This window comes from Sparus aurata, chromosome 24, assembly GCF_900880675.1.
Source record: "Sparus aurata chromosome 24, fSpaAur1.1, whole genome shotgun sequence".
Classification (NCBI taxonomy): Eukaryota; Metazoa; Chordata; class Actinopteri; order Spariformes; family Sparidae; genus Sparus; species Sparus aurata.
Genome location: NC_044210.1, coordinates 10,461,243 through 10,474,583, shown reverse-complemented (window position 1 = coordinate 10,474,583; position 13,341 = coordinate 10,461,243). Strand labels below are relative to the sequence as shown.

Genomic DNA, 13,341 nt, shown 5'->3' with positions numbered 1-13,341 from the left:
GCGGAAACAGAGGAGAAATGAGGGGGAAAAGGTCAAGAGGTCCGCTGAGAGGAAAGCCTCGGGAGCTGAATGATTTCATATATCCAGACATGCCCCGAGTCTGTCCTGCTACAGTTCAGTACAGTCAAATACAGTGCAAACATCAATTCACCTCTAGTTAACATTAATGCTTGATCCAATTTACATCCACCCTGGTGACAGGACATACAAAGTCATCACTGTGTTACAAAAATAATGATGCATACACACAAAAATACAGCAACCAAGAAAAAAGGTCAAAATTAATTGATTCTAATTTCTTGAGAGTCTGTACTCCCCTGTGACAGTGAACTGCGTATCTTTGAGTTGTGGACAAAACAAGACCACTGAGGATGTTTTCTTGGGCTTAAGGAAACACTGATTAGCATTTTTTCACCATTTTCTGATATTCTATAGACTAAAAATCTCATAAATAATTGAGAAATTAATCAACAATGAAAATAATCGTTAGTTTTAGCCCTATTCCTCACAATTTGGTCTCACAACAGGAAAAAGTTAAATTGCTCTCAGTACTTTATTCCAATTATTAGTGTTGCCGATGGCTCCACAGTGGGAGGTAAATTTAATGCAACCCTGCTCAGTCACTAATGCCTCTAAATGTTCCTAATTTATCACAGCAGACAAGAGGTTAACACAGAAGAAACAGAGATGGTGCACCAATTACACCATCTGTCTTGTCTTCGAACCAAATTAAATATAACGATTCAGAAAATAAGATAAAGATAGTCGCAAGGGTATTTTTGATTTCCCTGACTTCATTGATAAGTTAAAGTAGTATCTTTGGTTGCCAGCATTGGCTAGATGATCTGTAGAGAAGCTGTGCGCAGGGTTACTGGTGTAGAAAATGAAATGTATATTAAGTTTTAAATAATAAACGTGGACATCTCTGGAAGATGCTCTCCCTCACATTAAGCTCGAAGTCCTGCTGTCACCACAAGGCTATTTATAGCTCGCCTAGCAGGCACCCGGCCTACAGCATTTCTTTACTGGGGGAAACACAGAGACACAGACACACTGCTGCTGCTGCTGCTGACTCTATTCATGCACTTGCGAACATGTGCACACACCGCTGCCACAAAATAATAGCAGAATACTAGCTGTGGTCATTTTCCCTCATTGTATCACCATCAAGCCCAGAAACCCTATTGTGAAGCAACATAACAAACCGGTGCTCTACCAGTCTGGGGTTTGATTTATGTATTGGGGAGCACTGATTCCGCTGGGCTAAGCAGTAACCTGCCCCTAACAGTACATCAGTGTCACTGTGAGTGGATGGAGCCATTAATTTCAGTCAAAAGGAGTGATGGGGGGGGCAAGCAGTATCACGCCTCTTCTGCCTTCAGTTACGATATGCAAAAAAGGCCCTGGCTCCAAGTGGAGATGCTTCTTTGCTTTCGTGGTTTCCAGAACTGTAGCTGAAGGGAAAACATACTGTACGCTGCAAAGAGGGCCTTGACTATAAGTGGAAGTTTTAAGAGGAACAAAAAAAAGGCTTTGGGAGAAAATTCAGATGATCTTGTATACTTGACTAATACCGAACAACTCCTTGTAAGACATAAAATGATGTCAGTGTTGAAGCCTTTATACACTGACACGAAAGTACAAACGTGTCTGTTTTATCTCCTTAAGCACAAGGAGCAGCAACGACAGTGATGGGCGTGCTATTATTTAAAACCCTGACACTTCATTTTGTTTTGCAAATTAAAACGATGGATGTGTGTCTCCATGGAAACAAGTGAGTGCTCTGAAGAAAAGCTAAACTTCCTGTGCCAAGTTGGAGATTAGTTTTTCTTTTTTGTCCAGCATGGAGCAACTTCAAGATGTTTCTCAAATGAAGACATCTGTCAGCTTGAGAGACATTGGCACATTTTAAACCTTGCAAAAGTTAAGGTTTAGCTACTTAATACCAGACTAAACAAGTTAAGATAGAGCTTATTATGCGTCATCATGGACTCATTTCCTCTGCAGCAACACAAGCAGACACAGAAACAAGCTTCAGCTAAACGATCGATCGAGGTTGAAATGAGTGGCTATCATGCGAAAAACGAATTCCTTTTGCACATCATTCAGACAAATACACCAATGCAATAATCATTGGTTCCAATACATGCACATAATTCATCCATTAGAGTGCCTTGTTTAACCTCCGCATGCATCATGAAGGGATGTAACCCCAGCTTTGTAAAGCAATCTGTGTGCATATGTGTGTGCATGTTTGTGTGTGTGTGTGCATGGACTCTAAAAATAAGCCGCTTGGAAACCATAGGCATTTATTATTCATAGGACCTAAGTATTATGTTCTAGAAAGCATAATGGTTGTTTAGGCAATATAAGAAAGAGAAGAGACTCGATGGTTATGTGTGTGAAGAGAGAGACGGGTTGGTTCCAGAATAGATACATATCAATACATCTAAATCATCTCAGGCCTAAATACATTTCACATTTACATGTTATGAAGGATGTGGACACCGCAGGTCATCTGGGACAGGTTTACTCAGCGTTACCAGTGTGGCTTTCATACTCCTCACCTGTGGAACCAGCTTCCTGAATACCTTTGGTCTGTTAGAACTGAACCAATTCAAAATCAGGGCATAAAACATTACTGTTTACTGTGGCTTTTACTGGAGCGTTATTGTTAATGTGCTTACTTTTGCATTTTTAAATCTTTAAATGCAACGTTTAATTTTCTTGATATCGTTATTTCTATTTCTAATGTATGTCTATGCCCCTGCAAAGCAATTTGAATTGCCTTATGTCTTATGGTGACATATAAATGAGAATGGCACTCAGTAGAGCCTACAAGTGCTTCAACCTGATTTAAACTCACTCGGTCCTCACATCAACTTGTACTCACTCATGGATGCCAGCCACCTAAATACGCCTGATTTTCTCCATAAAGATCAATACTTTATTCCCTGAGAAAGTAACGAAAAAGTAAGAGAGAATTAGAAAACAACCCAGGATCCGCATCAAAAGTTAAAGTGGTCTGTTCTGGGCTGAGACGTGTCCTCTATCCAGGTTTTGTGGAAATCCTTTTGACAAACCAAACAACCCTAAAACCAACAACATGTTGTATTACAAAAATTGGCTGAAAACCTCAAAATGTAGCTAATAAGCTGGTGAGGCACGAGACTGTAGATACATCCATTATAATTTCTATTCCACCCATTAAAGTTAATCATTGTTTTGTTTATGCATATGTGTAATGTTATGTCAAACACTTGCAACAACAGCTAAATGCATTTGAATTTTAAAGCAAGAGGAAGAGAGGTCAACCGTACCGGCATAAGAGGGGACTGTGCATTGTGTGTGTGTGTGGGTGTGTTTATGTCACGTGTAGGTGTGTGTGAAGTGGGACAGAGTTGGAGTGGGGTATACAGTGCAGTATGTGGGTATGTATAATAATTCCCTGTATTAACCTCCACTTCTATTTGTCCATTTGTGCTTTAAATCTGTATCCTAATGTAAAAATGACAATATCTGCTGCTGCTGTTGGCTGTAAGAGTCGGAGCGGCGCTCATTTCTTTTTTTCCATTACTCTCAAAGACGCACATAAGTGTGTGATGAGGCACAACAGAATGAAGTCATTCTGAAATAAATAAATCTGTTAATACAATTTATTTTTCCATTTCCTTCTCTTTCCCCTCCATTTCCCATTATCACTTACGTCTTTTCACTCACTGTCTGCCTCAGCCACTCTTTTCTCTCTCCACGTCTTCGTCTGTCACTCTCTGCCTGCTTCACTGTTATTAAATCCAACCGACTCCACTCATTTGTTTTCTTTTTTCTCACTATCCCCGTTTCTCCCTTCAGCCTCACTGTGCCTACTCGCTCTTTCCTCATCTATGTGTAGGTCTCCCTTTCTGAGAAATGACATAGCGGCCCAGGTTCTCTGCAGGAAGGCCACCTGACGTGTTATAAGTGGACAGATCAAACAGATCTCTGGTGCTGCTGCTGATGCAAATTTCAGCCTGTCTGCAGCCTGCACATCCTGCCTCAGCGGAGGGTCAAAGACAAACACACACATGCGCGCACACACTTTCGCAAACAGAAATAACATTTACATTTCTCAGTCGCACACTGGCACAGAGACGGACGAGCATGCACACGAGAAGCGCGCAGACAAACACTAATGAGGTTCACAGATCTCAGCTCAGCACAGACACAAACACAGTGGCTCACACACAGCCTGCCGGCAGCATTAATTAGCAGAATGTTCTCTGTCCAACCAAATCTAATAAGCAGGCGATGGAGCTGGTTTACACGGTGTGGTGTAATGAGAGAACGCACCTTTGAAAGGCACTAAAACAGCTTCAGTCAGAGTATCTCAGATTTGAATATTCATATGGAGCAGCACAACAAAACGTAGTGAAACATCGTAACATAATACATCTGTGCCATCAGCTCTTCTGTGTAAATAGATTGAGAAAATAAAAAAGGTGACTCCGCGTTCTCCATCTCAACTCAAATACAGTCATGGATGGATGCACCGAACAAAATCTTTTCTTTTCTGCACTCTAATCCTTCAAGGATGGTGGAAGAAGTGCTGACTTGTGCTTTGAGGGAGGCAAACAATCTCAAACTTTGGCAAGGTGAAAGTGAGGTAAAAAACACAGAGCTGCCAATCATGCACATAAACACACACACAATCCTTGAGAACAGCAGAGTGAATCCTATAAAAGCAGCCTGATAAGCCTACTGCCTTGCTAGCGCATTGCTTCACTGGCCTGGTGTGTCAAAGTCAAGCCATAAGCCTGAAGCCTGAGTGGAAACGTGGGTCTTATCGATTTAAACATTTTCCACTCGGCTTCATTTCCTCCGTGACGCGGCGCCGCCTACCTGGATTAATAGGGCTACCTGGTAATCTGTTGCTACACAGATGGCTCGGCAGGATGACAGCACGGCACGGCACCAAGTGCGTACACGGAATATGCCAAATCACAGTATGCTGAGGGGCTCTTGAATGTTTTCAGACAAAGCTGCGTTGTATAGCGTAACCGCTACTTTGGTGCAATGGGGGATTCAGTTTTCAGTCTGATAAACCAAAAGATTAAAAAAGGCCGGTCCGCGCACACAAAAATCACCTCCACGGCAGTTTGTTTTGGACTGGATGACTACTGGTTGTGAGTCAAGGCAAAAGCACAATTATATGCACAGACAGATGGAGATTTGTGGCTATTCATCCAAAACATGCTGGAGAACAGCTGATGTTGTGCATAACAAACACTACCAACTTGGATTTTTAAGCATACGGTCTGCTTTCGTTTGTTTGACCTTGAGATTTGGACTGAAGGCAGCACCACTGTTGGACGTCAGGACAAAGTTCAGATGAGGACGCTCTGATACACCGCTGACCAACTGTTCCCACAGAGATGTACCTTCATTACAGAGCTTGCCAACACACACACACACACACACACACACACACACACACACACACACACACACACACACACCCCACTATGATATTACCTCCCTGTTCACCTCAGTAGACTCACCCTGTGTCTCTTACCACCTCCCCGTTCTTTAGCTTAAGTTATATTAATTACACTTTAAAAAGGTTGTGTCAGTTCAACCTCATTTTCAGCTTGAGGGCTCACTACTCCTCTGTGGTAAAGGTGATGCACTCCCCTCGCTACTGCTTTTGTTCACTTTCATTTCATTCTATTGTTTCAATAATTACACAGGGATGTGGTTTTTGTTTTTCATGCAGATGAGGTAGACTTTTCTTATTTTCACTATATATACACACCACAGTCCTCCTCACCTTTATTTACCTTTATAAACTTTTTAAGTTAAGATTTAACTCGATTCAAAACACTTTATCCAATTTTTTAGCTTAGTGAAAACAACACTAGTTTTGATACACATTTATCCCATTCATACAGACTTTATCCCATCCCATACATGACATACTGATAGCTTTTGTTTATAGGCCTGTTTTGTCTTGTGTCATTCAATCATTATAAAGTCTTCACTATTCATCTTACAAAGTTGGCAAATCAATCAAAAATGAAAATTTCACTAGTTGCAACCCTAACGTTTAGTATGAAAACTAATCCTACTCATTATCCAAAAATACTTTTTAGATGCTAAATTATGGAGCCCCGAGGTCCTGAAAAATAATTATTTTTTAAATTATGTACACAAGAAAATATCTTGTGCAGAGCTTTAGGGGCTCTTTTGTTATTTTTGCACCATGAATATTTCTTCTCAGCACATGGTTAATCCCATCACACAGCTTTATAATAATGAATCATATGTTTTTTGCATATTAAATCAAAGCAGCTACAGCTGTTAAATTAATATACTGAAGGAGGCCAACTGCACTGTTTTTTTCTTGTACATATTAGTCTTCATTTTTCAACTGTCTATTTTCAGATTTAGTGTTTAAAAACTATTCCTTGTACTTTGAGAGTGACGAGTCAGAGTCAATTTCCTTGTCTGTGTGCACATACCCGGCCAATAAAGTTGATTCTGAGAAAGTACAAATATGTAGCTGTCTGTTATTTCATTACAGAAAATTCCTATTATTACAACTGAAGGAATCTGACTGAACAAACAGGATTTGTTGATTGTGTGCACATAGGCGGAGCAGTGAGAGGAGTTCTAGTTTCAAGATGCTGGAAATTTCATTAGATTCTATTTCCACTATCAATAATTAAGACAATGCAGCTCAACGTGCACTTGTTCACAGAAGCAGGGCAGCTATAGTGAGGCGCAAACACATTGATCACCAGGTGTAATTAAAATGCCTTCCTTTCCCTTCCACGCACACAAACACACACAGACCAGTTCAACATCTGCTGACTGGTTGTGTCTGACAGTGATTGTGGGATGGTGGCATATGGGAATCTTTATAGCCCTCATTTGGAGAAACTGCTGCCAGGAGTATCGCAGTCAAAACCTTTCTAAATTGCGTGTGTGTATGTGTGTACATACAGTAGTTAGGTGTGTGTGAGTGACACTGATGGGAGCTGAGCCTCTAGCAGCAGGGAGCTGTTGGTTGGTGCTACACTGCTTGAGGGGTTATGGTGACATCTCCCTCTCTCTGTCAAAAGCTCAGCGGGGAGCGTCTTCATCTTGGCACGGCTAATTGTCATCAAATCAACTTAACAGGGTCGCTCTCTGACCCTGTGTCCACATGTCAGCGTGTCTGAGTCAAAGGCTGCTGCACTACTACTGCCTCCTCTTTGACTTTACATCAGGAGGTGAGCAAACGCCTGACAAAAATGTTGAATACTTAAAATGAAGCAAAGTTCACAGTAAAATGTTGTTTTAGGGGTCGAAAATATTCAATAATTCCCCAAAGTTGACACAGCTGGTGTAAGATTATGAGTGTGGAGATAATAAAAAAGTGAAATATGAGAATTGACCTTCTTTCAGAGTGTGGAAGGCTTAGTTTTTTGCTTTCCATTCTAGGGAAATGTGATCCCTTCCTCTTCCCCCCCGGGAACATTCAGCTGTACTAAGAGCTGTTTAACTCTCTAATCCAGGAGGGAGAGCGCTACTTTATCCCCAGGGATACAATATCATCAGTGGTGGCACGTTGGCCTGGTGGTTCCAGAGTACTGAAGCCCAAAGGTCGCATGTCAAATCACTGCAACAGAGACGTTTGTCCATCGATGGACATCATTGCTGAAAATGTCTATACACCAACCCCCCATTTTGCTCCATTACTGTAGCTGTGGAAGTAAAGTCATCACCTGGTTCACCACTATAAGATCCCGGTGTTATGTCCAGTTTGTTGTCTAATTGTTTTGCTGAAGATGACTGAAAATCATTTTAATCTGTACACACTGTACACAAGCTCTACTGTACAGTTATCCCTCCTCCTAAATATGTTACATCCTCAATTCCTCTGCAGGGCTAAAATCAATAACAACAAGACACATTTTATGAAATTGATACTAATTTTGAATTTGACTTTACCAAAATGGTGACCTCTTTGACATTGTTCTGATGATGTCTTGATGGCACCCTGAGCACCCTGCGAATTACCTTTTTGGAATGACTCAAGTAATATACGATAAGTAAGTTAAAGCCAAAATAGATATTTTTCTTTTTGTGGCTTTATAAATGTAATTTGGTGCCTTAAGATTGCTGCTAGACTGCCCCTTCAACACAGGTGTGTGCCTACCTTTGTGTGCAGCAAAAGCAGCAAGTCATTTTTCTGACTTTAGCTAAAACATTGACTTTTTGGACTTGCATGCTCACGAGTTATTGGACATTTTTGGATCACACGAGTCACAATCCTACAAAACCACCATTGGAATCTAATTCAAACAGTATAATACTAACAATGCAACATGGTATCAGAATAAACTTTGCAACAGACCTGCCAGTTCATCATGCCAACCATGTCACCAAAACTACTAGGTTAATTAGGAAAAGATCAAGGTCTTGCTCAAAACAATTACTTCAAAACTACCACCACACAAAATGTACGCTAGAAAATGGGTGCAAAACTAGATTTGTTCATGATAGAACCGTCCACAGGGTCAGTAAACAAGGCCAAGGCCACCACTTTGGAGGCTGCCTGTAATAATGGACGTACTCAAGTCACAGCACAGGATTTGTATTAGTAATGCAAGTCTAAACCGAGATGGAAGGAGGAAGAGGGAGGGTTAAGCTGCTATGGAAACAAAGGTGAAATTGCATAAGTGTCATTTTGTGAATTTGCAATGAAGAATAAAAAAATAAAAAAATAAACCCTAAATAATAACCCCTTCCTTAAAACACTCACCACTAACTGTTGCCCTCAAATGGGAGTCGAACCCTGGTCACCTGGGTTAAAGTGGTGGCATCCTCCAGATGTGGACTTTTTGGTTCTGTCTACTTCATCTTTTGCTTCTGTCATTATCCATTAAGAGAAGCTTCAAACTTATTGGTACAGGCCTAAAGTAATGTCTCTCTTAAATGGGGACAAAGTCTCCATTACAACGAATACGAGAATGTATTCCATACAAGAACTGATGAATTATACAGAATCGGTCTGGGGTCAAAAATCCATATCACGGCATCTCTACTCCCACGTGCGATTGCCTCGACCAACCTGACGGGACTGGTGGGTGTGATGCAGCGAGATCCATGGCTGCCTCTTGAGGAGGTGGAGGCAGCCGATATATACGTACACTAGAAAACTAGATAGACAAAATCAATGTAGAGTACAAGATGAGAAAAATCCATTAACTTTTGAAAACTCTATATGTCAGTGCATAATGACTTTGAACAAGACTTGATCGTGTTGGCAAAAGAGTCTGATATTTGGGGAGATGGCCCTTTAAACAGAAAATCACATATCTGAGTCACAGAAAAATCAAGGTCACCGCGTCTTACAAGCCTTCACACTTCCCATTAAGTGAGTGTAAGTGCATGTAAGTACGCTGTAAGAGCTCGCTGAATGATCAGGTGATACTCCAGTGTACTCAAAGTCAGCCGGGGATTTAATATCTTAGTCAGGTTTTCATTTCATTCTTTGAAGAGGGTGCTGTTTTTTTTTTTACTTTTCCATATGGTGCATTTAAGTCAATTTAACACATGTAACATTATAGAAATTGCAAGTGCATGCAAATATAAATATTTTAGAAATAGTTGAGAATTCAACACCAACAAATACACTACAAACTAATGTCTGGCGAGGAGCGTAGTAACCCCTTCTTAACTAATGCACATAAGTAAATAAGTAAGCCAGTAATCTACTTTTTACTTTTTCCTGTCCTTTGACCAAATTGTGATTGTAATAGAGCAAAAACCCAGAGCAAGAGGTGGCTACACTGTTCTATCTTGCTATATTTTCCATGTTAGCGATGTCATGTCATTGTGTCCCGTCTCGGAGAAGAGAAGCCATGTTTACTAAGCAAATATCACTACCAAGTTATGGCACTCATCTGCCAACTTCATGCTGAGGGGTATGAGTGTAAATGGAGAAATTGCACTTAGACTTTCAGCTTTTCAGACTCAACAAATTGCCTTAAAAAACATATTATAATTTGGATGTTTGCCCTTTTCTTAGCTGGAAAACAGGAAAAAGAGGCTTGCTATCAGCATGTTGCCCCTGTTAATAGAAAGGTTTGATGTTGGAATCCCATTATGCCTGCAGTGCAAGACATTACTGTACTTTTTGTTGGCTTGCCACGTCAGATGTGTGACGGCGAACAAGGAGATAATCTAAGGTCACGGAGCAAGTCTGAAGCAATTCACGGAATACAACAAAGCATTGCATAGCAGTATTAACAGGAATAATCTGTCTGAAGCTTTGTGCACCACGCAGTGTCACTGCAAAAGGTTATCTGGGTGATCGTGGTGGGTGATGGAAGGCACTGTGGACTCTGTCAAACAGCAAGCTGTGATGGTGCCACAAATACACTGTTTATCATTATGACGTGGAGAAAAAGGCTTGACAGATGGTGCCGCGAACAAAAAATAGCAAAGTGACTTGATTGGAGGTGTTTGAAAATAAATGTCGACTTTTTTCTGATTTTTTGGTCTGTCTGAAAAACTGATGCCTACTTGTTATTTTTCATGCATTAAGATAATACAGATTTTTTTCCTCAATTCCTCCCTCTCATGACCTGTTGGGTCAAGTTTTTGTTGTGAAATGGCTTCATGGTGTCATACACAGTGTGCCTTGGCTTTCTCTCTGTTCAATTAATGTGTGTATTTTGTTGGTTGCTTGGTTCGTTGACGGCAGGAGCATAGCATGCATATTTTTTCCACTATAGACTTGATCCAAACAATGATGACGCTTATCTAATTTTCCGAGACTGAACTGGGGCTGACAAGAGAGCATGACATATACACAAGCAAAAGAAATTACAACGCCACTGGGTTACACTGTAAGTGCTCCTGCAGATGCTGAAACAAATTTGATTAAAGAACACTATAAAACCTTGGCAGGCCCCTGTTCTTCTCACCCTCTCATTGCAGCATTAAATTACTTTTGTCAAAGAATCATCAGCCTACAGCAGAATAAAATTTAAAAAACAGTATGAGCCCTGGAGTGTATCAGCTGGACAGAGACCACGAGGAGGATTCAAACGGGCAAAGACAAATCAGAAGCTTCAGAGAAATGTCAGGGTTTGACCATCGTGGTCCTTGATAATCTGCTGATGCAAGGTTTTGTTGATAATACGAGTGGCTGTGATGAAACGGGCCAGTGATTGTGTGCCGCCAGTTTAGACTCTAAGGGTTTGCTGATTCAAGCTCCATCAAAGTGACTCTGCAAGCGCCACAGATCGCAGATCCCTGCCTGTCTGGCGTTTAGTGAGGGGCTGATTCATGAACACAAGATTTCACCTAATTCATCTGGGAGATATACTGCGGGAGTCATCTGATTCAAGTGTGTCGAGACCCTGGCATGGAGACACTACAGTAACATCTACATGTAAATTACCCTGCAAAGCATCAGGACTGTGAATATGTCTAAGATGAGGACTGAAAAAACTAGAACGGCACATACCTCACAGTCCCCTCTTGTAGTCACTCACACATACCAGCCACCTTAATATACCTAATGTTTTTTTTAATATGCTTTCGTGTTTCCCTGAGAAAATAGCAAAAATGTAAAAAAACAAACAAAAAAAACATCTGATGTTTTTACAAAGACCCACCCTCCAAAACAGAAAAGAAACTTCAAACTTCAATAATAAATGGTAATAAAAAGTACAAATAAGCCCAATCTCTAAAATAATAAATTGTTAAGGAAAGGTAAAGTGGTTACATTTGAAGCAAATCAATCAACTAAAAGAAAAACTTTACTCCACACAAACATCTAGAAATTGACCAAATGTCAAACCTCTACATGAATGAAAACAATCCGGCCAGCACGTGATCGGATGAATGAAAAATAATTCATTCACTTGTGGCTGCTCATTCACAGATGTGCTCATATCCAATCTGTGAATGAGTGTAAAGCAGGGATCATGGTCTGAAATCCTTCTGACAAAAATGAGTGGATGACGGCTGCAGGGCGGTTGAATCAACATGTCTACTCATAAACCTTTTAAATGTGCTCGCGTGACACAGTCTACGATTTTAACGTTATAAAAAATTCTATATAATCTGGCAAAATAATCTTCCTTGCTCACATCCAGCTCGTCATTTATCATTCAGATCACAGCTAGATGGACGAGATCTCCCGGTGCATCGAGCTGTCTGGTGTACAGCTGTGGCGGGTGGGTGAGGGGAGCCCCGCAATAAGGCAAGAATGGGGAGAGACGAGGGGGGAAGGGGGAGCTGTGGAGCGAGGTGTTCGAGCCGGTGTAAATTGGGGGAGGGGGGCTGTCAGACTGTTTACGGTCTGTTTGTGATAACACCATAACATAATGGCAGCCTGTGTGGGCTTAAGGCATAGATGCAACATCAGCATAACCTATATTTATATTCTGGCACAGTGCCTGCAAACTGTGGCTGTGATATAGATTTCATATGTACAAGCCGAGGTTAAACTGGTCAATGTTGTTGATACTAGCAATCATAAAATATCATATATTAGACAGTTTATATGGCCGACTGCTAGGTTAGGGTTTCTCATTTTCATTTGTATGAATGCTTCAACCAAAAGCCTAAAAGCATCGATTATTGGAACAATTAAATGTTGTGGAATTGTGGAATTTTAACTTATTACATATAGGCTCCAATCTAGCCTAACATGTCATTCCTGGTATTAGTTGTCAAAATTCAAATGAGATAGAAAAAAACAGACAACATTCCTTGAAGGTGAATTTGCCTCTGAAGACATAACCATCTTGAAAATGACCCGTTCATGCCACACTGTTGGTCGTTTAACTTGACAGGGCGGCCTCTGGGAGAAATTAATGTCAAGAAGTCGGACTGTAAAGAATGACCCTGCAGGAAAATAATTGAGAAAGGATGGGCCTGTAAAGGATTGGATTATTGATCCAAACAACCACGATTTTCAAAACACACAGGTAAAAAAGAGTATATCATTTATCACTCTGAGGGCATACTTAGCACTTTCTGACTGTCATGACATGCTGCATTTCTTCTTAAGTTACTTACTTACAAAAGTTAAGTGTTTATCTTTCAGTCCTAGGGTGATGCTTGTCCCTCTAAAGATGCCTTATTGGAACTGGCCTTAGTAGAATTTCAAATAGGCATGATTTTAAATGCATAGGCAGGGAGGACAAAAATTCTCTTAAGACGCATCGCAATTCTCTCTTGAAAGATTATGTCGCAATTAGGGACTGAACTACAAGATTTATTGCGGATCCTCATATTAAAAGGTCACACAGTCCAGATTCATACAGTAAAATAGTTTTCTATGAAGAAGCCGCCTGC

The 13,341-nt window shown here is 40.7% G+C and overlaps 1 protein-coding gene across 5 annotated transcripts in view; it reads right to left on the bottom strand.

Moving 5' to 3' along the window:
* The window catches only part of LOC115576899 (potassium voltage-gated channel subfamily H member 7-like), a 73,540-nt gene that overhangs the window by 48,107 nt on the left and 12,092 nt on the right, over positions 1-13,341 (bottom strand). The window lies entirely within an intron of this gene.